The sequence below is a fragment of the Colobus angolensis genome, unplaced genomic scaffold, assembly GCF_000951035.1.
Source record: "Colobus angolensis palliatus isolate OR3802 unplaced genomic scaffold, Cang.pa_1.0 Scaffold40, whole genome shotgun sequence".
NCBI classification, from domain to species: domain Eukaryota; kingdom Metazoa; phylum Chordata; class Mammalia; order Primates; family Cercopithecidae; genus Colobus; species Colobus angolensis.
In genome coordinates this window covers 4,717,824-4,745,470 of record NW_012117377.1, presented here as the reverse complement: position 1 = coordinate 4,745,470, position 27,647 = coordinate 4,717,824, and the positions used below count along the sequence as shown (strand labels likewise).

The 27,647-nt window shown below is 38.1% G+C and overlaps 1 pseudogene; it reads right to left on the bottom strand.

The window, feature by feature from the left end:
- Window positions 1–5,105: 5,105 nt before the first annotated feature.
- On the bottom strand, window positions 5,106–9,103 carry LOC105521555 (annotated as a pseudogene).
- Between the last annotated feature and the right edge of the window lie 18,544 nt (window positions 9,104–27,647).

Genomic DNA, 27,647 nt, shown 5'->3' with positions numbered 1-27,647 from the left:
CTGAATTGGTGACACTCAACTGACCAGTATCAAAGTATCTATGTCAAGATATGGGTGAGTTGCCCCACAGGCCTTAGTTGTATCCCAGGGAATGAACCACACCAGAAAAGGTTTAGCAGGAAAACTTACCTATACCAGAAAGTGATTGCAAAGAACATAAATATATTCTACCCAAAGCAAATTGGATCTATTCCCAGTTTAACTTTTTGACAATGTTTGCCAAATGTATGTGAACATGATTATCATTTTTATTTGTACTTTGAGTCTGATTGAGACTAAAGCTATCTTCATTGGCTTTTGGCCTTTTTCTTTTCTTTTCTTTTTTTGTGAATTGCCGTTTTAGATTTTTCTTTTTTTCTTTTTTTTTTTTTTGAGATGGAGTCTTGCTCTGTCGCCCAGGCTGGAGTGCAGGGGCATGATCTCAGCTTACTGCAGCCTGCATCTCTGGGGTTCAAGCGATTCTCCTGCCTCGGCCTCCTGAGTAGCTGGAATTACAGGCATGCACCACCACCATGCCCAGCTGATTCTTGTTCTTTTAGTAGAGATGGGGTTTCACCATGCTGGCCAGGGTGGTCTTGAACTCCTGATCTCAAGTGATCTCTTCACCTTGGCCTCCCAAATTGCTGTGATTACAGGTGTGAGCCACCATACTCGGCTGCCATTTTAGATCTTTTGTCCATTTTTCTCTTTACATTTTATCTTTTTTCTATTAATTTGTATGACTTTAAAAATATATATCTAAGATAGTAGACTTCATGTTTTGTGTGTGTCACAGATTTTTTTCTGTGAATTAACCTTGTTTATGATGCTCTTTGCTCTGTAGGAAGTTTAAATTTTCATAATTAAATCTACAACTCTTGTCTTTTACAAGTTCTATTTTTAATCTTATTTTTAGTAAATCCTTTTTTATTGCAAGACCTAACAATATTGACCAAATAATAGTAGTAATAATGGGAGTAATAACAATAATTACAACTGTTATATCTATTTATTTAGTACACGGTATTTGCCAGAGATCTCACCAGACATTGAAATTATGGAATTATATTTCATTCAATTATTAGTCCAGCAACCTGGGTGACCTTATCTTGCAAATGAGGAAATTGAGGCTCAGAGAGGTTTATTAGTTTAACCTTGCCCAAGATCACTGTTATCTGCTTGACTTGGCAGGACTGAGGGACAGGTGCTGAGTCCAGAGGGTGGGCGAGACAGGTGGGCTGGAAAGCCAACTGGGATGGGAGGGCATACGTAGCTCCTTTCCCTGTGGTAGTAGAAATTCCTAGTCATTACTCTGGAGAAGAAGTGCATTTTATTGACTAATCTTCCAAACAAGCTTTAGGCTCATTTTGTCAATTTCAAGTGAAAAATTCTTTTGGAAATTTGACATTAAAAATAAAATCTTCACACCCAAGATCATGCAATGTCTCATTTATTTAGGTTTTCTCTCACACTCTAAAGTAATATTTTATAGTTTTTTAAATACGATCTGGCACATCTCATAAGGAGAGTATATTATGAATGGGATCTTTTTTAAAAAAATTATATTTCTAATTGGTTATTTCTAATCATTGTAAAACTTCTGGTTTTTACATGTAGACCTATCTGGCCACCTTACTTGATTCTCTTCTTTGTTCTAAGACAATTTTCCAGTTGATCATCTTGTAGTTCTTTGGTAGACTGACCCAGGTTTAAAACATTTATATTATCTTGCCACTTATTTTGACAGGAAGTGTAATTTATTTATTGTGTGTAGAATTGATCTGGTTTTCTGGCTTGCTAGTTAGCAGCAAAAACATTTAAAAGTTAACATTAAACAGTCAGTGTCAGCCATGCACGGTGACTCACACCTGAAATTCCAGCACTTTGAGGGGCCGAGGTGGGTGGATCACTTGAGGTCAGGAGTGCGAGACCAGCCTGGCAAATGTGGTGAAACCCCATCTCTCTCTACTAAAAATACAAAAATTAGCCAGGCGTGCTGGCTGGCTCCTGTAATCCCAGCTACTTGGGAGGCTGAGGCAGGAGAATCGCTTGAACCCGGGAGGTGGAGGTTGCAGTGAGCCGAGCTCGTGCCATTGCACTCCAGCCTGGGCAACAGAGTAAGACTGTGTCTCAAAAACAAACAAACAACAACAACAACAAAACAGTCAGTGTCATTTATTCCAGTCTAACAATTGAAGTAGTCTCTTTAGTGTGTTCTCAGTCTCTCCAGGGAAAGAAACAAAAAATAAAAGCACAGTTGTTTTGGAGAGCTGGCCGGTTCCCTTTTAATTTCACCAAGATAGGGTCAGGGTATATGAGGAAAATTGCCCTGTCTTAGTGGTGGTGATGAGAAGGAGGATTTAGATGGGTGTAATGCTCTTACTCTGCCTTCTCTGTGGTGACATCTTTACTCTGACGGATTTCAGTACTGTAGTTTCTGGATGCTGAATTTACAGCTCATTTTTTTTTTCACTTTATTAATGCTTCTGGATGCAGTGGTCATACTCACCCCTCCCCACAGGCCCCAGTCCCTCTGCCCCTGACCTCTCAACGTGCAATTCCCTCAGTTCTTGCTGGCTGCACCCCTGAGTCTCAGCCTCATTCTCTGCCTGACCCTCTGGCTTGATAGTCCCTCCCAGCCTCTGCTCTCAGGTCTCAGGTTCCCAGCGTCTGAATCCAGTGTCCTACAGGATAGGAGTTGATGGTGGCCTGTGAAAACTGTCAATGCCTCATTCTGCATGTATCTCCAGTTCACTTTAATGTGTTTTAATCCGTTATGGTTTTGGGTAATGATATGGTTTGGATCTGTGTCCTCATTTATATCTCATGTTCAATTATAATCCCCAGTATTGGAGGCAGGGTCTGGTGGGAAGTGATTCGATCATGGGAGCAGACTTCTCTTGAATGGTTTAGTACCGTCCTCTTGGTACTAGCCTCTTGACAGCGAGTTATCGCGAGATCTGGTTGTTTACAAGTGTGTGGCGTCTCCCCTTCTCCTTTCTCTTGCTCCTGCTTTAGCCATAAAACATGCCCGGGCCCCCTTCACCTTCTGCCATGATTGTAGGTTTCCTGAAGCCTCCCCAGAAGCTGAACAGACAGTGGCTCCAGGCTTTCTATAAAGCCTGTAGAACCATGAGCCAATTAAACCTCTCTTCTTTATAAATTACCCAGTCTCAGGCATTTCTTTATAGCAATGTGAGAATGGCCTCATACTGGTAACCTATGAATTGGACTCTGCCTAGAGCCCCAGATGGGAAACGGGAGACATAAGACCTCTCTGTCCTCAATTTTATCCTCATTTATCTTATATATCTGTCTCTTTTCTTGCTCAAAAGAGAAAATTGGGACGACATTTGCCAGCTTCGCTTTCTTGCATCCCTTTCTTCTGAAGCCCCCGAAAAAGAAAAAATTTCTTTGAAACTTACCTTTCCCCATTTTTTTTCCATCATGGCTTTGCAGTCATGGAAAGACTTGGTATCTTTTCTGCTCCCCTCCAAAATTAATCTTATTTGCAAATAAAATATTACTGCATTTTTTCTTTTTGTAAAATCAAATTATAATCTCTATCCCTATCTGCCCCTCAACAATTAGGGTAAAGATCATGTACTAAATGATTCTAAAGACATTACTTTAGTTACAAGGTTATTAAAATAATTACAGATAATTTTGTTCTGTCTTGATTTTTCTTATCTCAGTGGCACCTAGAGGCTCTGGCCAGGGCCTCTAGGACAATGTTGAATAGTAGGACTGATAGAAGATAGCTGCCTTATCCTGACTTTCATGAAGTCACTTTAAATGTCACCACCAAGTTATGATGTTTTCTGCCAAATATCCTTAAGGAAAATGCATTCTATTTTTAGTTTACTAAGAGTTTTCCTTTTCAAAGATTAAGCATTAAATGTTAGTGCTTTTTTTTGCTTTTATTGGTACTGCATAATTTTTCTACCAGGTTAATATACCCAGGTAAGTAAAACGCTATTCTGCTCAGGTAAGTAAATCGCTATTTCTAGCTATTCTAATCATTTGAATTGAATTTCTCTATTGGCAAACAATGACTAATAGGCATTTAATAGCAATAAAAGAGGAGTGTGTTGAAAATATAGTGGGGATATTTTGAAGAAACAAAGAGCTGAACAATGGAAGCTCAAGGAGAACCAAGACTGCTTGGAGGAGCCGAGCAGCAGAAACTAGCAGATCACATTGCTCCTACGACACCATCATATATCATTTACCCCCAATTACCTTTATTACCTTATGATGTTTTCTTCTTCTTTTTTTTTTTTTTTGCTTTTAAAATGGTTTCACTTTATGTCCAAATAATGAACAGAATGTTGTACCCATAAATTCTACTTTCCAAAAACAATTAGGAGCTTTTTAGAAGAAAACCACATAATAAAGTTTTAAAAGGCACTGGGATTCATCTGCTTCTAGATCATTGCTAGGCTAGAAAAATAAAGTTTGTTCTACCAGGAATCACAGGTTAGAACCGAGTATTCTCTGAAGTGGAAATTCTGGAGTGTAATGACATTCCAGGCAAAGATTATTCAGTTCTCATCCCCAGCATCCACAACTACCTATCAGAAGGGTTAAACCAGGTGAAAACAGTCCAGCATAATTAGGCTTCATCAAACCATGTCATTATGCTCTTCTAAGATGCAAATAAACCAAAACAGGAAATTCTAAAATCACAATAATATTTGACGCTGTCATACAAATTGTTAGTTCCTTGTTTTATCCCCCCTTCTATAACATTGATAAAGGGAATATTTTACTGCAAAGAATATTTTATTTTATACATCACTGGCCATGAATTTTTGCCATTCGTTATTATACAAATGCTGCCTGCTACCATTATCCAAATGGCATAACCATTTAACATCCACAATTCACTTCTATAGTTATAAGTAGAATTTTCATGTGAAATCTTCACTGATAGATGTACTTATGTAAATCAATGTCCTTTGGAGACTTGGAACTACTAAATTATTGGTTTATTTTTTACATAAGGTCACTTAAATGAAAAGTGATTAAAATATATCTTTTCTACATTACTATCTGCAAAACATCAGGTAGTAAGATGCAAAACATCTTACGGATGTTAGATTCCAAGTCTCCAAAGGACATTTTCAAAAGTACATCAAGAAATGGTTACAGAGATGTGTAAGAAGCACGTTCATGTCCACATCCGGTTGTAACTGCTGTAGTATTTTCTCTTCCAGCTGCTTCCCTTTGCCTGCAAGAGGGACTCAGATAAGATGGATGTTTTGCTTGACTTCTTTGATATCCTAGACTTCCTGTAGCTCTTTATTTTTCTTCAATCTGTTCATTATAAATTTAACTTGGCGTTTCTGTTTGATCTCTTCAACTCTCTTCATTGCGTCAATGGTTTTATTCCTTAGCTCTCGCTGAATTTGATAGGTTCATTTCTACGTTTTTCAAATTCAAATGAATTATCCACTGTAAGCTCTTTACCAGCTGCTTTCTGGAATGCCTTGGTTCACCTAACTTTGCAAGGATTGTGCTTCTTTTTTAACTTTTTTATGCCGTTTAGATTTACAAAATCTGAACACCTTGCAATCGTTGCGGACGAACATCATGCCGTGGCCAGAGTAGATGGGCCCCAAACAGAAATAATACTTCTTGATATGCGTGTCGAACCTGTGTGGGTCCCCACCAGCCAAACGCCAAGCTTGAGAAGAAGTGACCACCTTATGATGTTTTCAAGAACTAAATTTCAAGCAGAGAGAATCTTATTCGTCTAGTTTAGGTCACATGTCTACTCCATGGTTGAGCAGAAGTAGTGTGGGCTCTTCCAGAATAGGGGAAGAACAATTCCTTAAAGAAAGCAGCATTACAGAAAGAAGTTTAGGGGTTGGTGGTGAGAAAGGAATGTGTTAGGCGGGAAAAACACTGCCATACTACATGCTAGAGTGGATGTGCTAATTTTTAAAATATTTTTTGCATCTATGTTGTGCATATATATTTGCATCTCAAAGATAGAATTAGTTTATCTTGTGCTTGTTTGAAGTTTTCTATCCCTTTTGGTATATTTTTAACAAAGTTTCATTAATAGAAAAACTTATCTTCCTAGATTGATTAGTAGAACCTGCCTGATTCTGGTGTGTAAGTACTATTTGTTTGATTTTAAATATATATTTTTGGCTAATTTATTATTTCTTCCATGAATAATGGTGTACTTGGGTTTCCTTGTCTCTTGAGTAAATTTTGACAATTTATACTTTCATAGAAAATGGTTTGTTTCATGTAAATTGTGAAATCTATTGCTATACATTTGTATCCAATATTTTCCTGTATTTTAAGCATTTCTTCCTACTAGTAGTTCAGGCATTTTTCCCATTCTTATCCTGCTTATTTATGTTTTCTCTTTTTTTTGAAACAGCTCTATTTTATTGGACTTTTCAAAGAAACTGCTTGTGCTTTTATCACGTGTTCTTTAATTAAATGTACTCATTTGACTCTTCTATTTCCATTGATTCCTTCCACTTTTTACATGTTATTTTGTTGTTAACTTTCTTGCTTCTTGAGTTGAATGCCAGTGTATACATTTTTATTACGTTTTCTGAAAAGTTCATTATGTGGTTATAAATATTCCTGTGAATGCTGCTTTGGCTGCTCCTCATAGATTTTTCTAAATACAGTTGATCCTTGAACAATGCAAGGATTAGGGGAACTGACCCCTGCACAGTTGAAAATTCACATATAGCTTTTTACTCCCCCCAAAGAACTAATAGCCTACTGTTGGCTGGAAGCCTTAGCAATGACATAAATCGTCATCAACACATATTTTGTATGTCATTTGTATTCTATACTGTATTCTTAAGATAAAGTGAGCTAGAGAAAAGAAAATGTTATTAAGAAAACTATAAAGAAAATATATTTCCTATTTATTAAGTGGAAGTGGATCATCATAAAATTCTTCATCCTTGTCCTCATGTTGAGTAGGCTGAGGAGGAGGAGTGATTGATCTTGCTGTCTCAAGGCTGGCAGAGACAGAAGAAAATCTGCATGTAAATGAATCTGTGTAGTTCAAACTTACGTGGTTCAAGGGTCAACTGTAGTTCGTAATTTCTCTTTTTATCTCTTTTTTAGGCAGTGTTTTAAAATTTCCAAGTAGATTAGTTCCCCCTCTAAGCTTTTCTATTACTGAACTTCAGTGTCATTGCACAGCAGTAATGACCTGTGTGTTTTCTATTTTTGGTTTGTTTTTTGAGACTGAGTCTCGCTCTGTCACCCAGGTTGGAGTGCAGTGGTGTGATCTCGGCTCACTACAACCTCTGCCTCCAAAGTTTAGGCGATTCTTCTGCCTTAGTCTCCCTAATAGCTGGGATTATAGGCATACACCACCACACCCAGCTAATTTTTCTATTTTTAGTAGAGATGTGGTTTCACCATGTTGGCCAGGCTGATCTTGACCTCCTGACCTCAGGTGATCCACCTGCCTTGACCTCCCAAAGTGCTGGAATTACAGGTGTGAGCATATTTTCTGATATTGAGAGGCATAGTGTCGTAAGAGAATATCCAAATAACACAAGCAGGGGCAGATAAAACAAATCTCTAATTATGATTATGACTGAGAGACTTTAAAGAATATTAATGTCTACTATTAAATGTTATTTTGTGTTGTTTGTATTTTTTTTTATTATTATTGTTTTCTTGCTGTACCATTTCACTCTCCCCCCATCCCTGGCCCATTAACTGAAACCTGAAAATCATGCTACACACACACACACACACACACACACACACGCATTAGTTGATGTTACTTTGGACCATAAGGTGATTGCAACAATGGCCTGTGGCAGTGTCTGGTATGTCAATGTGGTGTGAAGAGAAGTTGCACATGCAAGAGGCACACAATAGTGCTCAGATCAAGCACTCAGAGAGAGCTGGGAGTGGTGGTATATTAGTCAAGGTCCACCAGAGAAATAGAACAATAGAATGTTCACAGGGAGAGAGATACTTGGTTTAAGGAATTGGCTCATGTGATTGTTGGGGCCGGCAAGTTCAAAATGTACAGGGCAGGTTGGAGACCCAGGGAAGAGCTGATGTCACAACTTGAGTCTAAAGGCAATGTAGAGGCAGATTTTCTTCTTCTTAAGCAGATAGCAGTCTTTTTAATCTTAATGCCTTCAACTGATTGGACAAGGCCCACTCACATTATGGAGAGTAATTGGTTTGACTCAAAGTCTGCTCATTTAAATGTCAATCTTATAAAAAAAATCTTCACATCATCTACACTGATGTTTGACCAAGTATCTGGGTACCATAGTCTAGCCAAGTTGACGTAAAAAATTAATCATCATACCACTTTTTGACTTGGCACCTATATACATTTCCTTAAATCATAATCTTCAAATAGAATAACAAAATCACATTTCAGTCTAACAACTGTCCTGCATACAACTGAAAGTGTACTACCCCATTCCCCAGTATTTCAGTCTAACAACTGTCCTGCATACAACTGAAAGTGTACTACCCCATTCCCCAGTATTTCAGTCCAACAACTGTCCTGCATACAACGGAAAGTGTACTACCCCATTCCCCAGTATTTCAGTCTAACAACTGTCCTGCATACAACTGAAAGTGTACTACCCCATTCCCCAGTATTTCAGTCCAACAATTGTCCTGCATACAACGGAAAGTGTACTACCCCATTCCCCAGTATTTCAGTCCAACAACTGTCCTGCATACAACTGAAAGTGTACTACCTTATTCCCCAGTATTTCAGTCTAACAACTGTCCTGCATACAACGGAAAGTGTACTACCCCATTCCCCAGTATTTCAGTCCAACAACTGTCCTGCATACAATGGAAAGTATACTACCCCATTCCCCAGAAGAGGACGCAGGTTACTCAGAGATGCTTGCTCTCCTTGATATCCTTGCTCTCCTTGATATCCTTCTTGATATCCTGTCATTAGAGGCATCTGGGAACAACTTCTACCTCTCAGTTTTCCACCTTCCCAGAATCTTGCAGATATTGGGAAAGATGCTGAGTTTAAGCCACATTTTTCTTGGAAATAACAGACAAAGTCTCCAGGAGCTGATTTCTGAGCTTCATAGACTTCACCTGTTTCACAGTTTTTACAAGCATTGACAGCCATTCACTGACCTTAATGCCTATGCTATACATCAAGGCCAGGAAATGGGTGTGGAAATGAGGGGGATCTCAACCCTCTTCAGCATTAGTTTCATTCTTTTGCCATAATTTTTCTTATTTGTAACTAAGTAATTGATCAGTCAATAAATTCTAGAGTTGGGATGACTCTCATAGTCTACCTCTTCCGTTGTTCTATAAACCATGGTCTATCCTTACTATTTCACTGAGAAGGTTTTATATGAAGGGGTTTTGCTGTCATAAGGATATCTGGGGGAATTCTTGGTCTAACCCAACCCCTCTGGCTCCTGGATCTTCCCTTCATCATTCCCTCAAGTATCAGTCCCCAGGGAAGGAGCTCACACCCTCCTGGGACATCCCAATCCATCCTTGAATGACTCTGAATGATCATTTCTTTATATGGATCAGACATCACTCCAACTGGTGTATAACTTAACCTATTGCAGGCATTGGTTCTTCCCTGGCTACTCAAACAAAGCTGAATCTTAGCATTCATTGATTTAACATTGGCAATTTCATTGTGGTCCTCAAAAGTTCATAAAATGACCCAACTCATAATTTTGCTAAGGCATTGACTTGAGTAATGTTTTCTGGAAGGCCAGTGTGTAGAATTGAGTTGTCAACTAGTAAGTGGACCTTCCCAGAATGTTAGCATTCACTTTTGACTGTTTTCTGATTTTCATGGTCACAGTAAGTCTCATGAAAAGAATAAATAGCCTTATGAACGAGTTTGGTCCCATATTTATTACTTGTAAAGGATTACTTAGGTTTTTCAGCTACATATTATTACATTTTATGAGAAAGTATATGCTCTAGTGGTATTTATGTATTTGGGATATTTGAAGGCCTTGGGAAACATTCCTAATGAATGCCAATGGTCTATGGTATAATCTGTTTCCATAGGACATTTCTCCAAACAGCTCTGAGAATTGCTTTAGCATTGCCTTGTTACTAGGTGGGAAGGAAGAGATATAATGAAGTTCATAAAGATTTTGACATGTCAAAAATCAAACAGCATTTTAAAGGGAACTAAAGGATACCACCTTGATTAGCATTTGTAGGGAGCAAGCCAGTGTGTGCTACAACCAACTTATGCCTCAATTCAGTTCGTGGAAATCCCCAAGATGAATATCTGTGCACAAAATTTACATGAGGGAAACTCAAAATTTAGTAACTTTTCTTCACAAAATGAAACTATATTATTTTATTTATACTCCCTTTTGTTCAGAACTGATTTGAATTGGCGTATAAGGCAATTGAATTATTTCATAATGTAGTATGAGTAAAAAGGTGGTGATAATATGGGTGACTATCTAAAGTGTGTTTTATAGGCAAAAAAGAAAAGTGCATTCAAAGAAACTACTAATGGATATACCGGGGTCAGCAAACTATGGCCTATGGGCCAAATCTGGCCCTGTTTATGTACATCTTGCAAGCTAAGAAGAGTTTTTTAAAAAATATTTTTAACTTTTTTTTTTTTCTTCTTCTTCTTTTGAGATGGAGTCTCCCTCTGTCACCCAGGCTGGAGTGCAGTGGCACGATCTCAGCTCACTGCAACCTTCATCTCCCGGGTTCAGGTGATTCTTCTGCCTCAGCCTCCTGAGTAGCTGGGACTACAGGCATGTGCCACCATGCCTGGCTAATTTTTGTATTTTTAGTAGAGATGGGGTTTCACCATACTGGGCAGGCTGGTCTTAAACTCCCGACCTTGTGATCCTCTAGGCTTGGCCTCCCAAAATGCCGGGATTACAGGCATGTAATGTCGAGCCACCATGCCTGACCTTTTAAATAGCTTTAAATGAGAAAAAGAAAAAGAATATTGTGTGCAATTGTTTGAAATTCGAATTTTAGATTCCATAATAAAGTTTTAGTGGAATACAGCCATGCTTATTGATACACATCATCTTATATGTAACACTCATGCCATAATGCTAGAGTCAAGAAGTTGTGACAGAGACTGGATGGTATGAAAACCTTGAAATTCTTACCGTGTGGCTCTTCACAAGTCAAAGTTCATTGACACTTGATGTAGATCGTTTTGAAATATCTCCTGCAGGAGAAAAGATTTGAGTAAGGAGGACTTGCATGACAACCTGACCTGCCTTCTTGCAACCCCATGACAGCTTAACTCTAACCAATTCATTGTGATGGGATGGCGGCAACGTGGCAGTCAAGATTTAGCTGCTTAATTAAAAGAAGGGACAAGGAAGGTGGAGGAGCAGGGACCATGGTAGTTGGTCCTGAAACTTCATGAGTGTCTATCAAGGTCCAGCAATATGATGAACTCAGAAGACTTTACCTGGAGTGCTACTGGTAAGCCTACAGGATGAACAGGGGAGAACTAAGAGCCAAAGAGAGAAACATGAATGGGAGACAGCAAGTATGGGATTAGGAAAAAAGGAGAGGAATAATGAAGGGAGCCATTGAGTCTGGTTAGGTTTTCTTAATCACCACTACATTGACTGGGGAAAGGATGGTTAGAGTAAGGAGGAGGAAAATATGCAATGCTTACAAAGATGATAGTATATCAGTCACTGGATGTTTAGGCTTACCTCTTCAAATGATCAAATATCATGCAGTCAAATGAACTGAGCATAATTTTGGAGGTAATAGAGTTTTCAAAATGTTTCATGATGCTGAGATTAGAGACCCTGAAATGCCCAAACCTTGGCCAGCTAGGAATTGTTGCTCTACCCTGACTCCCACTCCACCTATTTCACTCTGGCTGTAAACCCCCTTGTCTTAGGAGCTACACTCAAGACAGCTGCCCAGTGAGAATCAAGGTACTAAGCCTGCACCCAATATTTCTGGTAAAAGCTGGGTTAGGAGGTGAGGTTTAAGCTGGGGTCCTAAGTGGGCACCATCTATATTGCTGTACTCCTAAGTGGAAACTTTGGGAACTTACTGCCTTCAAGATGATCCGTGGTAGAAGAAGCTGTTACACACCAGTAGTCAGGTGTGCATTCAGGCCACACCACCCAAAAGTAGAAAGTAGTTCCACATTCATTAACAAATAGCCTCATCAGAAAGAAGGAGGGAAGAGATAGTCTCTGGATCTTCCCCATTGGACCAGGCCTTGTATAATTTACCTACCAAGGTATATAGAAGAGGCAGGCGGTAGAATAGTTCACAGGGACCTCTAATGACCTTGGCCATTAGTGGATAGTGGCAACATGCATCAGAGAAAGGGCCACATCAATGACTTGGACTCTTGATCAATTAAATTTGCAGCTTTTCCTTCTATGTTTGTTTGTGAGTTTGGAGGAGCTCAAAGTAAAGTAGGGAGAAAGTAGCCAAAATTCTCCTTATAATAACTATTCCTTAGTTTTTTTTTTAACTTGTAAAATAAAGATGAACTAAGTGATTTGTAAGGCACCTTATTGCTTTAAAATTCTATATTCATAGATTTACAAATGAAGTCTTTAAACATTCTACATCTTACTATTCTGCTAATAAAAAGTTTGAAACAGACCAACGTGGCCCCAAATTATCTTATCCATCTTACTCTGATGAGTTCCAAAATGGCATACCTCACATGCATTTAGCAATGCTGACATGTTGCAATATTTGCAATTCAAAATCTCAAGGTATGGCTTTAAAATACATTTTATGAAAGTGTACATTTTCTCAGATTCTCACTTGGAGGATCAAAAAATAATGGTGGGCCCTATTATCACCTTTTCCCATGGCTTTGGAAATGATCATGTTAATGAAGGTTATGTTTAGCTGCGTAAAAATAATAACAGAAATTTAAATAAGTTAGAAGTGTATTTCTCTTTCACAGAACAGAAATCTTGTGGGTAGACACTTCAGGCTGAAATGGTGGCTCAGCTCCCACAGTCATCAGGGATGACTAGTCTGCAGGGACCCTAGTGCTATTCTATCATCCTCAGCACATCATTTCATCCTTAAACTCCCCTCATTGTCTTACACAGCTACTGGTCATCATGCCTGCATTTTAGGACAAAACGGACCTCTTCCCAGCTGAGTCAGCTCTTTAAGCAGATTCCTGGGAGTGCTCATGTATCACTGTCACTTATATCTCACTGGTCATGGTGAGATATAAGTGAAATATATATCTCACTTATATATATTTGACTGTTATGTATATATCACTGTTTTTCTCTGGGAGCCAGAGAAAGACAGATTTTCCGTGAATCCATTGTTATTTTAACGGTAGTCCTATCTTGAAGACAGGGAGAAGGAATACTAGATAGGAAATCGCAGCCTCTCCCGCAGTGATGAAGAAACCAAGTTGCATTGATATCTGCTTCTGGGTCAGACACTGAAGATGCTTAGGATGAGTTTTTTCAGTTTAGTAGATACTTTGGAAGCATAGGCTCCTTTGGCATCCCAGATATCCTCTCTTTAGAGCTCAGGTCATTAGAAAGAGTGGTGGAGAAGACTTCACTCTTGTGAGCTTGGCCTCCACTTACTATGAGGGATGTGTACTTGGGCAAATCACACCCCCTCTGAGTATATTTCATTACTTAAAAATTGAGAATTTTATCTGATACCTGTCCTACTTGTTTTCTAAGATTGATATGACTCAAATATGCAATAAATTAATATTTAATGTATGTATTTACTATATTATATATTTTAGTATAATATTTATTTGCTATATCCCATTCTGGGATATAAATATTCTCCATACAGGATTTAATTTCATCAAGAGCTTGCATTCACACTCGAGATTTTACTAAGCATTTATTAAGTGTCTACTTTGTGAAGGACATTAGGATTCAGTGGTAAATAAGACAGTGTTCTTGCCCTCCTGGGATTTCATTCTGTCAGTGAGTCATACATTAACCAACACATGACAGAATGCATTGCTTCATGACAAATATTCTAAGTGGTGTGAAAGCTAAGCATGGGGTCCTGTGAGCACTAAAGGAGGAACTGTGACTTACTGTGGAGGGTCAGGAAAGGCTTCCTTGGAAAGAGACATGGACCTGATTCTGGAGGAGGATTAGGAATTGGGGAAATTGGTGAAAGGTTTCCACAGATGAGACATTACATATGAAAAACCACTCATAAAAGGATTAAAAATGTACTGATTCATTTTAAGAAGGAAGGGTTGTAAAGAATGAGTTTGGAAGAGGAGGAAGAAATGTTCTGAATTTCTCGTTTCTCCTGTTTCCTCGAGCGCCTACATGTGTGTGTTCTTCTTCACACAGAGAAGAAAACTGAGCTAAAAGTCTTAGTTTCACTGTAATTATTTTTATCAAAAAACTGTATTTCTTTCATTTTATTTGATCTTGTCCTGCCAAAATCTCATTGAAGTTGGACTAATAGATAATCTGAGAAATAACACCTTGTACCATTTACCCACACAGGTAATGTGGGTGATGTGGGAGGCTGTGATGCTTGCTGTAATTTTGTGAATTTCAATGATACCCAAGACCAGGGTTCTCCTCAATTCTCTCCCTTACTCATGAGACCAGGGCTTAGCAAACACCTTTGTCAAGAGACACATAAGAGCTGCCAGTTGGTCATTTTCATTATCAGCAAACTTACATGGTTGGCTCTCACAAAATTGTCATAGTCAAGAAAAGGTGGGAAGACAGTATTGAAGCAGAGTGGGAAGCCAATCAAAATACCAACATCATTTACTTATGATTCTGTGGCAGATTTGAGAGAAAATAATTTATCTTGAACTTTTTTTCCCTGGGGATTAAAAGCTTTTCCAGTGCATGTACAGGCCCTGCAGTGGCTCTTCAAGATCTGTAACACACTTGGTATCAAGTCCTTTCATGTGACTTTTCTCCAGTCTTCATCTCTAACACAATGGACAAAAAGTTACTACAGCCACTTTTATTTTTATTCTATTTAATTTATCTTTTGTTTTAAATTTTATTATTATTTTAATTGATGAATACAATTATTATATATTTATTGTATACAACATGATAGTTTGAATTATATATACTTATGGAATGACTAAATTTAGCTAATCGACATATGCATTACCTCACATAGGTTACCATTTCTGTGGTGAGAACACTTCATATTCACTCTCCTAGCATTTTTCAAAAATACAATATATTGTTAACTGTAGTCATCATGTGGTACAATAGATATCTCGAGATTACTCCTCCTATCTAACTGAAATGTTGTATCCTTGAGTCAACATTCCCCCTCCTTCTCTGCCAACTTCTTCAGACTTTGGTAACCACTATTCTATTCTCTGCTTCTAGGAGATCAGCTTTTTTAGATTCCACATGAGTGAGACCACGTGGTATTTGTCTTTCTGTGCCTGGCTTATTTCTCTTAACATAACATCCTCCAGGTTCATTCATGATGTTGCAAATGACAGGATTTCCTTCTTTTTATGGCTGAATAAATAAGGAAAATAATAAAGAAGGAAATAAAGAATAAAGAAGGAAAATATATGTGTATATATACACCATGTTTTCTCTATCCAGTCATCCTTTGATGGACACTTAGGTGGACAACATTTCTTAGCTATTATGAATAATGCTTCAATAAACATAGCAGTAGAGAAATACGAACACTAATTTAATTTTCTTTGGCTATATTTACTATATCTAATAGTGGGATTGCTAGATATGGTAGTTCTATTTTTGATTTTTTGAGGAAGCTCTACACAGTTTTCCATAATGGCTGCATTAATTTACATTCCTACCAATAATGTGTGAGGGTTCCCTTTTCTCTACATCCTCTCCAACACTTGTTATCTTTTGTCTTTTTGATAAAGATGATTAGTGATGTTGAGCATTTTTTCCATAAACCCATTGGATATTTGTATGTCTTATTTTGAGAAATGTGTATTCAGGTTATTTGCCCAATTTTTAATTAGGTTATTTATTTTATTGCTATTAAGTTGTTTGAGTTGCTTATAAATTTTTGACACTAGCACTTCATCAGATGTATGCTCTGAAAATATTTTCTCCCATTCCCTAGGTTGTTTCTTCAATCTGTTGATTAATTCCTTTACTGTGTAGAAGCCTTTTAGTTTTGTGTTATCTCATTTATCTATTTTTGCTTTTGTTGCCCAGTCTTTTGGGGTTATATTCAAAAAATCACTACCCAGACCAATATCATGGAGCTATTCTCCTATGTTTTCTTCTAGTAGTTTCATAGTTCAGATCTTACATTTAAGTCTTTAATCCATTTGAGTTGATATTTGTATATGTTGTGAGATAAGAGTCTAATTTCATTCTTCCGTATATAGATATTTAGTTGTTCCAACACCATTTATTGAAGAGACTGTTCTTTTCCCATTGTGTTCTTGGCACCTTTGTTGAAAATCAACTGACCATCAGAGGATTTATTTTTGGGCTCTGTATTCTGTTTCATTGGTCTATGTATCTATTTTTAAGCCAGTACCATACTGCTTTGGTTACTCTAGGTTTGCGGTATATTTTGAAGTCAGCTAGTGTGATGCCTCCAGCTTTGTTCTTTTTGCTCAAGATTGCTTTGACTATTTGGGATCTTTTGTGGTTCCACACTGATTTTAGGATTGTTTTTCCTATTTCTGTGAGTCAATCTCCTTACTCATTATTAATATGTTAATATTGTCTGTTTCTACATAATACAGTCTTGGTAGGTTGTCAAGGAATTTATCCATTTCTTCTATGTTATTCGATTTGTATGTAATTGTTCACAGTAGTCTCTTTTGATCCTTTGTCTTTTGTATCCTTTATTTTTTGTAATGTAGTGTAATGTCTCCTTTATTTTTACATTATTTTTTGTAATGTGTCCCTCCCCTCCCCTCCCCCCTCCCTCCCTCTCTCCCTCCCTTCTTTCCTTCCTTCCTTCCTTCCTTCCTTCCTTCCTTCCTTCCTTCCACTCTCTCTCTCTCTCTCTCTCTTTTTTCTTTTGACATGGAGTCTTGCTGTGTCACCCAGGCTGGAGTGCAGTGTTGTAATCTCGACTCACTGCAACCTCTGCCTTCCAGTTTCAAGCAATTCTCCTGCCTCATCCTCCCGAGTAGCTGGGAGCCACCACACAAGGCTAATTTTTGTATTTTTAATAGAGACGGGATTTTGCCATGTTGGCCAGGCAGATCTCAAACTCCTGACCTCAGGTGATCCACCCACCTCGGCCTCCCAAAGTGCTGGGATTACAGGCATGAGCCACTGCACCTGGCCTACTGTTTAATTCAACTTTCAACCCCTTTATCTTTTTCTTCTTCTTCTTCTTTAACTTCTATGACTCAAAATTGCTCTTTTGATCCTGTTCCATATATACTATATATTTATTCATTCCTTTTCATTCTTTTTTATCTTTTTTCCTTTGAATGTGTATTTTCAAATAACCTGTCTTTGAGTTCACACATTCTTTGTTTTGCTTGATCAATTATGCTGTTGATGGTGTCCATTTCATTTTGATCAGTGTATTTTTTACCTCCAGGATTTCCATTTGATTTTCAAAATACTATTATTTCAATCTTTCTATTAAATTTCTTATTCTGATCACACAGGTTTCCTCATTTTGTTGAACTGTGTCTCTACATTTTCTTGATGTTTGCTGAGCTTTGTTAGTTATTTTTAATTTTTAATCAGGCATTTTGTACATCCTCATTTCTTTAAGGTCAGTCACTGGCACTTTATTTCATCCCTTTGGTGATATCATGTTTCCCTGATTGTTCTTGATCCCTGCGGTCATGTGTCATTGTCTGCAGATTTGAAGAAGTAGGTACTAATTCCAGTCACAGACTGACTTTGTCTTAGAAAATGCAACAGTCAGCCTGTTCCGAGATTCTGGGCAGACTGTATCGTGTGATCCACAGGACTTGGGCTGCTGTGGTAAATGTGGCACTGGGTTATCCCAGAAGCTCAGGGCCACTGTGGTGGGCAGCACTGGGGTGGGACCAAAGCCCAGGTTCCCCGGAGGCCAATGTAGTGCTGGGGCACACCAGAAGCCTAAGGTCCACCTCAGGCCCACTGTGCACCTGAAGCCCAGGGCTGCTGAGGCCTCCCAAAGCCTGGGACTGCTGAAGTAGGCCCAGTGGTGGTATGGGCCTGGAATCAAGTCTGTTATGCAAGCCTGAAGCCTGGGGCTGCATGGTCCTACTTGGCACCAGGGCAGGTCTGCAGGCTTAGTCTGTGGGTACTGGCCTGGAGTGTGCGGCTATCGGTGTCTTCCTGGTGCTGAGTTTTAATGTCATGGGCCCAGTGTTGGGGTCCAAGGCAAAGTTCTGTGCTCACTTTTCTCTTTTTTCCCCCCAAGTGGACAGTGTTTCTCTCCACACTGTGCTGACCAGGGGTGGGGAAGAGTGATGCAGGTAATGTGAAACTGTCCTTTCTATTCTCCTTAATGTGTATTTTTTAATTATTATTTTGCTGCAACCAGGAACTGTGGTCTTTCATCTGGTTTCCTTAGCTCTTATGGATCTATTTTCCCTTGTGGATACTTGTTCAAATTGACATTTCTGCAGGGGGACAGTCACTGAAGTTGATCTATTCTGCCATCTTGCTCTACCCCTTCACATATATCTGATTCTAATTTTTCAAAGAAAAAGGTATTACCTTCTTAGTACTACCTTTTAGTTCTTTTAACAAATCTATATATCTCACTTTCACCTTTCAGAGGGAAAGGTGGTACCTTCTAAGTGCTGTCTCTCGTCTCGGTAACATAGAGGTCTATATCTGTGACATATTAGAGAATGACCAATAACAGTGCCTCAGCTAACAAAGAGATTTGAATCTGTAACATAACAAGATGGCTAGAGTTGGTGGTTCCAAGGGTGGTTCAGAAGCTCCAGGTCATCATTGAGGACTGACTGACATTTCTTCAAACATTGTGCTCTAAGATCCCAGTGTGTTGGGTCTTTCTCATGCTTGCTCCCTGATGGTTATAAGAGAGAAAGCGCAGTTGCTGACATCAAACCCTGACAGCACATGGAAGGCATAGCCTTCACTAGCAGACTCTTCTTGCAGGCTTGTCTTTCTTATTAAAAGAAAATATTTCTCAGAAACCTCTCAGCCGATTTCCAGTTATGTCCTCTTTGATGAGACCTGTGTCATATGGCCACTCTTAGCTGCAGGGAAGACTGAAAATAAGTGTCTGTCAAATGTCATTGTTGTTATTGTCATTGTTTGATCTGAACAAATGGTTCAGATCACTACAATTTAGTCCCTGGGTTCCAATCAGACCTTTATTTTTCTGCCCAACTGTTTTGGTGGCAAAATAAAAAGGGAGAAGAAAATAAAAAATTTGTATACTCTTTCAAAAAGTGTCCCTGATTGTTTATTTCAAATAGCTTTTCGTTCTATAACCTAACCGTCTAAGACAGTGATAGAGAAATATTTTGGACTTAAGAACCCTTTATGCTTTTAAAAATTATCAAGAACTCAAAGAGCCTTTGTTTATATGTGTTTCATCAGTCAGTGTTTAATTTTGAATAGTTACCAAATTTGAGTATTATTTTCACAGATTTTTCAAATACTCTGCTGTTAGGCACACATACATTTAGAATTTACCATATTTGAAAATAAAACGAAGAAGTTTAAAAAGTATTTATTATTTTAAAATAGCAATAATAAACATACTCCATGTTAAACAAAAATTAAAAGTTTTAATAAAAAGCAACCATTTTGCAAAAAGAAAAAATTAGTAAGAATTGGTATTGTCTTACAGTTTGGAAATTCCTTTAATGTCCGGGTTAATAGAAGTCAGCCAAATTCTCATATGTGCCTCTGCATTTAATCTATTGCAATATGCTAGTTTCATTGAAATTGTCAAGCTGTGCAGTAGGAAAAGGAAGGATTATTTTAGTAGCTTTTTCATTTTTGTGAATAGTCTTCTTTGATACCATATAGAAACTTGAGAAGTGGTAATTTCTTAAAGGTTAGTTGCAATGTAGAATCTGAAACCATACTAATGAACCTTTTTTGTTGTTACTGAAAATTTACTATTGTAGCTTGGAATTTGCATGGATCTTTCACCCATGCGTGATTTTGTAACATCATGTATTGGTAGATTGGGAAACAGTAGCTCACTCAGCTATGCAGATCTTCCAAATATGTGTTATATCTCACTAGTCTCAAAAAAGGCTTTTTTTTTTTTTTCTTTTCAAGTATTTGGAAACTGTCATGCTCATGATGACGGAAACAAGTTTTACAAAATTCTAATTTTTAGTCAAGAACTTTAATTTTATCACTGGCAACAAATACTGTCAGTTGCTTTCCTCGAAGTCCCTGTCTCACTTTGCTTATTTTCAAGAAAATGTCTGTCAAATATCCAAGTCTGGAAAACCATGGTTCTTGTGTTGTCTGTCAGCTCTTCTTTCAAATCAAAATAGTATTCAAGGAGAAAAGTGACTAGATCAGCTCACAGCTCCAGCAATTGCTATGGTGCTTTTTGTTGAGACAACTATGGAACTTCAGTACATAGCTGTACTTTATGGGTTGTTTTCATTCATCACACTGAATATTAGAAAGAGGTACTCATGAACGAATCAAATGAACACTTTTTATTGCTTCTTTGTGGATATTCGTGAGGGAAACAACTTTCTTTTTCTTTTCGTGCATAGGAGTGAAGAATACAATGACTGCCAATTCAGTTTGGTGCTGTGGTCTTGATTCATGCAAATATACCAGCAGTTTTACCCACCATCGCTGTTGCTCTATCAATACAAAGGCCAGTACAGTGGAAAAGGTAAATAGTGTTTTTTTCTCTTATTATGAAATAGTTTCAACCTCACAAGCCTCCTGAAGAATTGTGGGGATCACCAGCTGCTTGTGGACCACGCTTCAAGAACTGCTGTTCTAAGAGGTTAGTTGTTGCAGTCTTTTTCTTTTTTTTTGTTTTTTGAGACGGAGTCTCGCTCTGTCGCCCGGGCTGGAGTGCAGTGGCCGGATCTCAGCTCACTGCAAGCTCCGCCTCCCGGGTTTCTGCCATTCTCCTGCCTCAGCCTCCCGAGTAGCTGGGACTACAGTGTTGCAGTCTTTTTAAAAAGTTTAGTCTCACTCCTATGGTGATGTATATTTGTCAAGTACAAATTCCAACTTTTTATAATTTGGTTCCATAAAAGTTAAGGTACCTCACTCTTTCTTCAAGGAAGTAATATCTTAGATTATATTGGAGTTTGATTATAAAACACATGTAAAGAAAACACAAGGTAGATGTCATTAAACTTACCATTACAAGTACCCTTTTACAGTGAGGAAGCTGAGGCACAGAGAGGTGAAGAACTTGCTCAAAGACACACAGCTAGTAGGAGTGGGGCCAAGACTTAAACCCATGTATTCTGACTTTGGTGCTCACACACTTAGCCACTACTGTCCTGTTCAGTGTGTTGGTGCAAGGAACAGCAACATGCATTGTACTTTGGAGGGGAAATCCTAACATGTGCTTGACCACTTAAATACTACAATTTTACTGGACATGTAAGCTCCTAAATTTTTAGAAAATTATCTCACACCTTTTGGCATGTGATTTACTAGGGTATTTTAGGTTCCTGCTACTTTTTATTTTCCAGGTTTTATGATACCACTGATGTAATAAAATGTTAAGATCCCTAAGTACCAAATCAAGTCTCAGTAGAGGGTAAACAGAACTCTGAGTCTAGGTAGTAAAGGTGTACTTACAGCCTTACTAGGTAAAGACAGCTTCTGGATATTTGCCTATTGGTGTATGAGCTCTCCAACTATAAATGTGGATTTCTCTATTTCTACTTTCAGTTATGTCAGTTTTTGCTTTATGTATTTTGATACTCTGTTGTTAGGTGCATATATATTTTGAATTAATAAATGTTCTTAGGGAAACAACTCCATTATTATGTAATATCATTCTTTACCTCTAATAATATTCCTTCCCCTGAGGTCTATTTTTTTCTTATATTTCAGCTTTATTTGATTAGACTTTGCATGACATGTCTTTTTCTATCTTTTTACTTTAGCCAATCTATATCTTTATAGTTTAAGTGAGTTTCTTATAGACAGCTTACAGTTAAGTCATGCTTTCTATAAAAACATCCAACACAATAATCTTTTGATTGGTGTTTTTAGACTATTTATATTTAGTATAATTATTTTGTCATTAGATATACCATCTTGCTATGTTTTTATAAAAATATATTTTTCTCTTTTTGGCCTTTTTGGGGTTAAGGGAACATTCTTTATGATATGTTATGATTGCATTTAAAATAAAATAAAGTATTATTTATATTTCTCTTTAAAGATTTTTCAGTGTTTGCCATAGGCTTTATAATCTACACCTTTATCAGCATTTGTCTTCAAATACTGTTGTGCTGCTTCATGTGTAGTTAAGGACCTTATAATAGTGTATTCCCAATTTCTCTCTCCCATCCATGTGTTTTTTCATATATTTTGCTTTTTTGTATTTTATAAAAACACAGCACATTGCTGCTATTATTGCTTTAAATGTTATTTTTGGAGAAATAAAAATATGAAAAATAAAATTTATTCGAATCTTAATTTACCTCATTTCTGACATGACTTCTTTGTGTGAATCCAAATTTTTTTACTTGGTATCATCTGCTTTAGAACCTTTTAAAAACTTTTTTGTAGTGCAGGTTTGATGGCAGTGAATTTTCTCAGTTTTTGTCTGAGAAAAATCTTTATTTCTCCTTTATTTTTGAAATATATAGGTTCCTGCATATAGAATTATGGCTTTCAAATTCCAGTATTTTATACCATTGTAGGATGACTGTAGTTAATAATACATAGCTTCAAATGGCTAGACAGAGGATATTGAATGTTCTCAACAAAAAGAAGTAATGAATGTTTGAGATGATGGACATGGTAATTACATGTATCTGGTCACTACATATTGTATATATCCAAACATCACCATGTACCCCATAAATATGCATGATTATTATATATGAATTAAACTTTTTTTTATTATACTTTAAGTTCTAGGGTACATGTGCACAATGTGCAGGTTCGTTACATATGTATACATGTGCCATGTTGGCGTGCTGCACCCATTAACTCGTCATTTACATTAGGTATATCTCCTAATGCTATCCCTCCCCCCTCCCCATAATAGGAAAATAAAATTTAAGAAAGAATTCTGAGTTGGGAGGTTTTTTCCTTTTCTTTAAGTGCTGTAAAGATGTTGCTCCGTCGTCTTGTGGGGTTCATGGTTTCCGACAAGGTCCCTTGTAATTCTTCTCTTTGTTTTTCTTTAGATAATGTCTTTTTTCTTTGGTTGCCTTGAAGATTTTCTCTCTCTTTTTTTTTTAGCACTTTGAATATAGAGTGGTTTTAAACATATATATAATCTTGTTGTATGCTCTGAGCTTCTTAGATCTGTGATTTGGTATCTGTCATTATTTTTAGTTTTGTTAACAATTCTATCCAAATTATTCTCACCAACCTTCAGTTGTGTCTTCCTCAAGTAAGCAAATGTGTATTTTTCATGTCTCCCTTGAAGCACATGTCTTTTTTTTTTTTTTATATAGTTCACGCTGTTTGGTTGCCTTGCAACCTCAGATTCCTTATAGATTGTCATAAACTTACTGTTTGTCAGACTTTGTGTGTGTGTGTTTTTAAAGATGAGAGTGATGTTTGTATTAGGCTGTTTTTTCATTGCTATGAAGAAATACTTGAGGCTGGGTAATTCATGTAGAAAAGATGTTTAATTGGCTCATGGTTCTGCAGGCTGTACAGGAAGCATGGTGCTGCCATCTGCTTCTGGTGAGGCCTCCTCAGGGAGCCAGCATGTCACATGGTGAGAGTGGGAGCAAGAGAGAGTGGGGGGAGGTGCCACTCACTTTCAGACGACAAGATCTTTCTCATGTGAACTAGTGCAAGAACTCACTATCACCAAGGGGATGCTGCTAAACCATTCATGAAGGATCTGCCTCCATGATCCAATAACCATTGATGAAGGATCTGCCTCCATGATCCAATCACCTCCCACCAGGTCCCACCTCCAACACTGAGAATTATATTTCAGCATGAGATTTGGAAGGGACAAACATGCAAACCATATCAATGTTCTTTCCAGATCTCTACATACCAAGCAGAGCTCCTAACTTTTTCTCCATGGAACTAATTTTGCAGAGAAAAAACTAATGCACTGGGCTGACGCGTGCAGATTTCATGGATCTTACCAGGCACATTTTCCATATAAACAACTGTCCTTAGTAAAATTATAATGACTTTTTGAAATTTCAGTAAATGCTGAACAAGAGATTCTTTTTAGAATTGGGGAACTATCCTCCAAGATCCAGTATGTTCAGTTTTAGTGGCCAATACAGTGTCTGATTTTTTCTGTAGCCAGAATACAAGGGTTGTGCAGCCAAGGGATAAAAATTACAGTGGTACTTCATACTATTCTTTTTTTTTTTTTTCTGAGACAGTCTTGCTTTGTTGCTCAGGATGGAGTACAGTGGCATGATCTCAGCTCACTGCAACCTCTGCCTCCTGGGTTCAAGCAATTCTCTTGCCTCAGCCTCCCAGGTAGCTGGGATTACAGGTGTGCACCACCACACCCAACTAATTTTTGTGTTTTTAGTAGAGACAGGGTTTCACCATGTTGGCCTGGCTGGTCTCAAACTCCTGACCTCGTGATCCACCTGCCTCGGCCTCCAAAAGGCACTTCATACTATTCTTGAAAAACTTTTACTTCCTTTTCCTGAGCACCTTGGCAGTTTGCTGGTTTAGAGATCTTAGTTTCTAAGGGATAAATGTTGTCACCGTGTATTATCACAAACATTCCATTAAATTCAATGTTGAAAACTGCTACCAGTCCATATAGGGCTCCTATGATGCACCAGGAATATTAGAATGTATGAGGTTGCCATGTTAATTGCACTAATTCATCATGATTATCAAGGAGAAATAGGGTTGCCCCTACACAATGGCAGCAAGCAGAACATGACAGGAGAAGAGGCGATCTGGGCGATTCTTAGTGTTGCTAAGTACGGAGGAAAAGTTAATTGATGTCTAACAAAACCCAGGAAGGACCATCAAGGGGCTCAGAAATTCTGGAAATAAAGTATTAGTTGTCCCTACTGGATATAAAACCCTGACCTTCTTTGCTGTTGGCTGAGGGCAATGGGAACTTAGAATAGAAAATAGGGGAAGAAAAGCATTAAACCAATTACAGCCTGGGAGACAGCTGCCAGAAATAGGGATATAACATTTATTTATACTTTATCGCTTGCTTGGCCATGTATATATTCAACATTTTTAACTAGTTTTATTATTTTTTTCTATTCCCTTTCCTCACTTTTATGTTGTTGTTGTTGCTTTGAGATGGAGTTTTGCTCTTGTTGCCCAGGCTGGAGTGCAGTGGCATGATCTTGGCTCACTGCAGCCTCCACCTCCCGGGTTCAAGTGATTCTCCTGCTTCAGCCTCCTGAGTAGCTGGGATTATAGGTGCCCACTACCACACCCAGCTAATTTTTGTATTTTAAGTAGAGATGAGGTTTCACCATGCTGGCCAGTCTGGTCTCGAACTCCTGACCTCAGGTAATCCACCCGCCTCGGCCTCCGCAAGTGCTGGGATTATAGACATGAGCCACAGCATTCAACCCCCACTTTTAAAATATAGGATATGTTGTGATAATTTATAATTTCATTCATAAGTTACACGATATCAAGATGAATCACAGGAAAACAATATGTTTTGCTGATTAGTGGGGCTGCTGAACACAGGCTTAGGACTGTTAGTGGGAGTGATTCTTAGTCTCTGATCCTCCAGGTTTGTGGTTAAAAGGTTGGTGGCAGAGATAGTAATGCTCACCATATTTCTATGTCCTCCCCTTGATTTCCAAATCTTCCTGCAATTGAGTCCATCCTGTATGACTAACCCTAGCTAATGATCAGTGTATGAAAATGACATGGGTCATTTATGGACCAAGGCAGTTTAGAGCCATGTGCCCCTTTCAGTGCTTTCTTCCTCTGCCACTGAAATCTTGGAGGCCATGTGTCCAAGCTGGTGCCGTTACAAGATGAAAGAAGGCTGCACAATCTGGATATTAATTTGGTGAGTGACAAATCTTTATTGTGTTCAATTGCTGAGTTTTGAATTTATTTGTTATCACATATAACCTATGTAACCTGTTCTGGTATGACTAATATAAGATTACAGGATTGATGGCTATATATATACACAGAAAAAGAGTTATATTTTATGGTATAGTTAGAATCATACTTTGCTTGATATTCTTGGTATTTAAATAGGAAGTTGTGAACAAACCTCTTATGCATTTCTTATTTGCTACCATGTGAACCCAGAAATCTCCACGTCTCTGTGCTATAGATTTATATATATCCATGGACAGAGAGATTTATATATATCCAGAGTGGGGGGGGGGAAGAGAGAGAAGACAGTAGTTATTTTGCTTGAATCAATGATTGGAAATCAGAATAAGATAGCATAACAAATCCTTCCATTGCTATCACTGAGGCACTTGGTTTCTTAAGCAAAATGCAAAGTCATGTTACACCTTGAATCAGCTTGATTCGGAGCCTGAATCAAATCCGAATAACTCATCGGAAGGCTGAGACTCATGTGACCTGTGTGTCAGTGTACTCTAAAATGCCTAGGAAAAACAAGTATTTAACATTAATAGTCCTTTTTGTTATGATTTTCTCTGTGCAAAATAGAATGCTGGTTGAGACACAATAATTTTTTGTACTTATTTTTTTTTCTGTAAGAATATGTAGGACTTTTATCTTCCCTGTCTGTTTTTTCTCTAAGAAGTTTAAAAAAGGACATACAAATTTTATGTGTGTATTTCTGTTGAAAGGTCAGAAGACTGGTACAGGTCTAAAATATTTTGCTGGTTACCTCATTTGTGAAATGAGAACAGCTGGACCAGGTAATCTCTGAGGTTCTTTTTTGCTCTAAAATTCTGTGATCCTACAGTTGAAAAAAATGCAATTTTTGGAGAGTGTATCCAAGGTTAATTTAATTTGTGGTGACCTTCACGATCTTTAGATTTTTCCAAGTGAGGTAATAGAACATGTTATTCTCTGGAGCAGAGAAGCAGCCGTGAGGGTACAGGAGAGAGGAGTCTAGTGTAACCACCATTTCTCTTCACTATTGGTATCTGGATGCAGACGTACCACATGGCAGCAGGGATACTTTTGAGGTTCACTAGCGCTGGCTCCCAGGGTGATAGGGACTCTGTTGAAAAGCCTGCTTGTCTAGAAACACTTCTTCCCAGCCCTGTTCCAAAGTCCCAGTGTCCTCCAATATGCAGGGCTATGCTCCATTACAATGGGGCGTGCTCTCTTAGGCTGCTAACTTGATTGCAACAACAACCACCACCACCAAGAACCTGTTTTTCAGTGCTGCCCTAAATAAAATGGGAAAGTCAGGGAGATCAGTTGTTTACCAGCAGGCACTAACCCCTGTCTGTTGGGGTCCGTGTGTTTCCTAAACAAAGGAATGAACACACAAGACAACACAAGACAAGACAAACATGGCGGCCGCCCCGAGCAGCACGCTCCGCTTTATTTTATACATGCTTGTGGAATTTTACCACGTCACAAGACACGAGTTGTTTTTATGACACAAGTTGTTTTTATGTCATGAGTTGTTTTTCTGACCTTTCCCTAACTTTCCAATTTTTT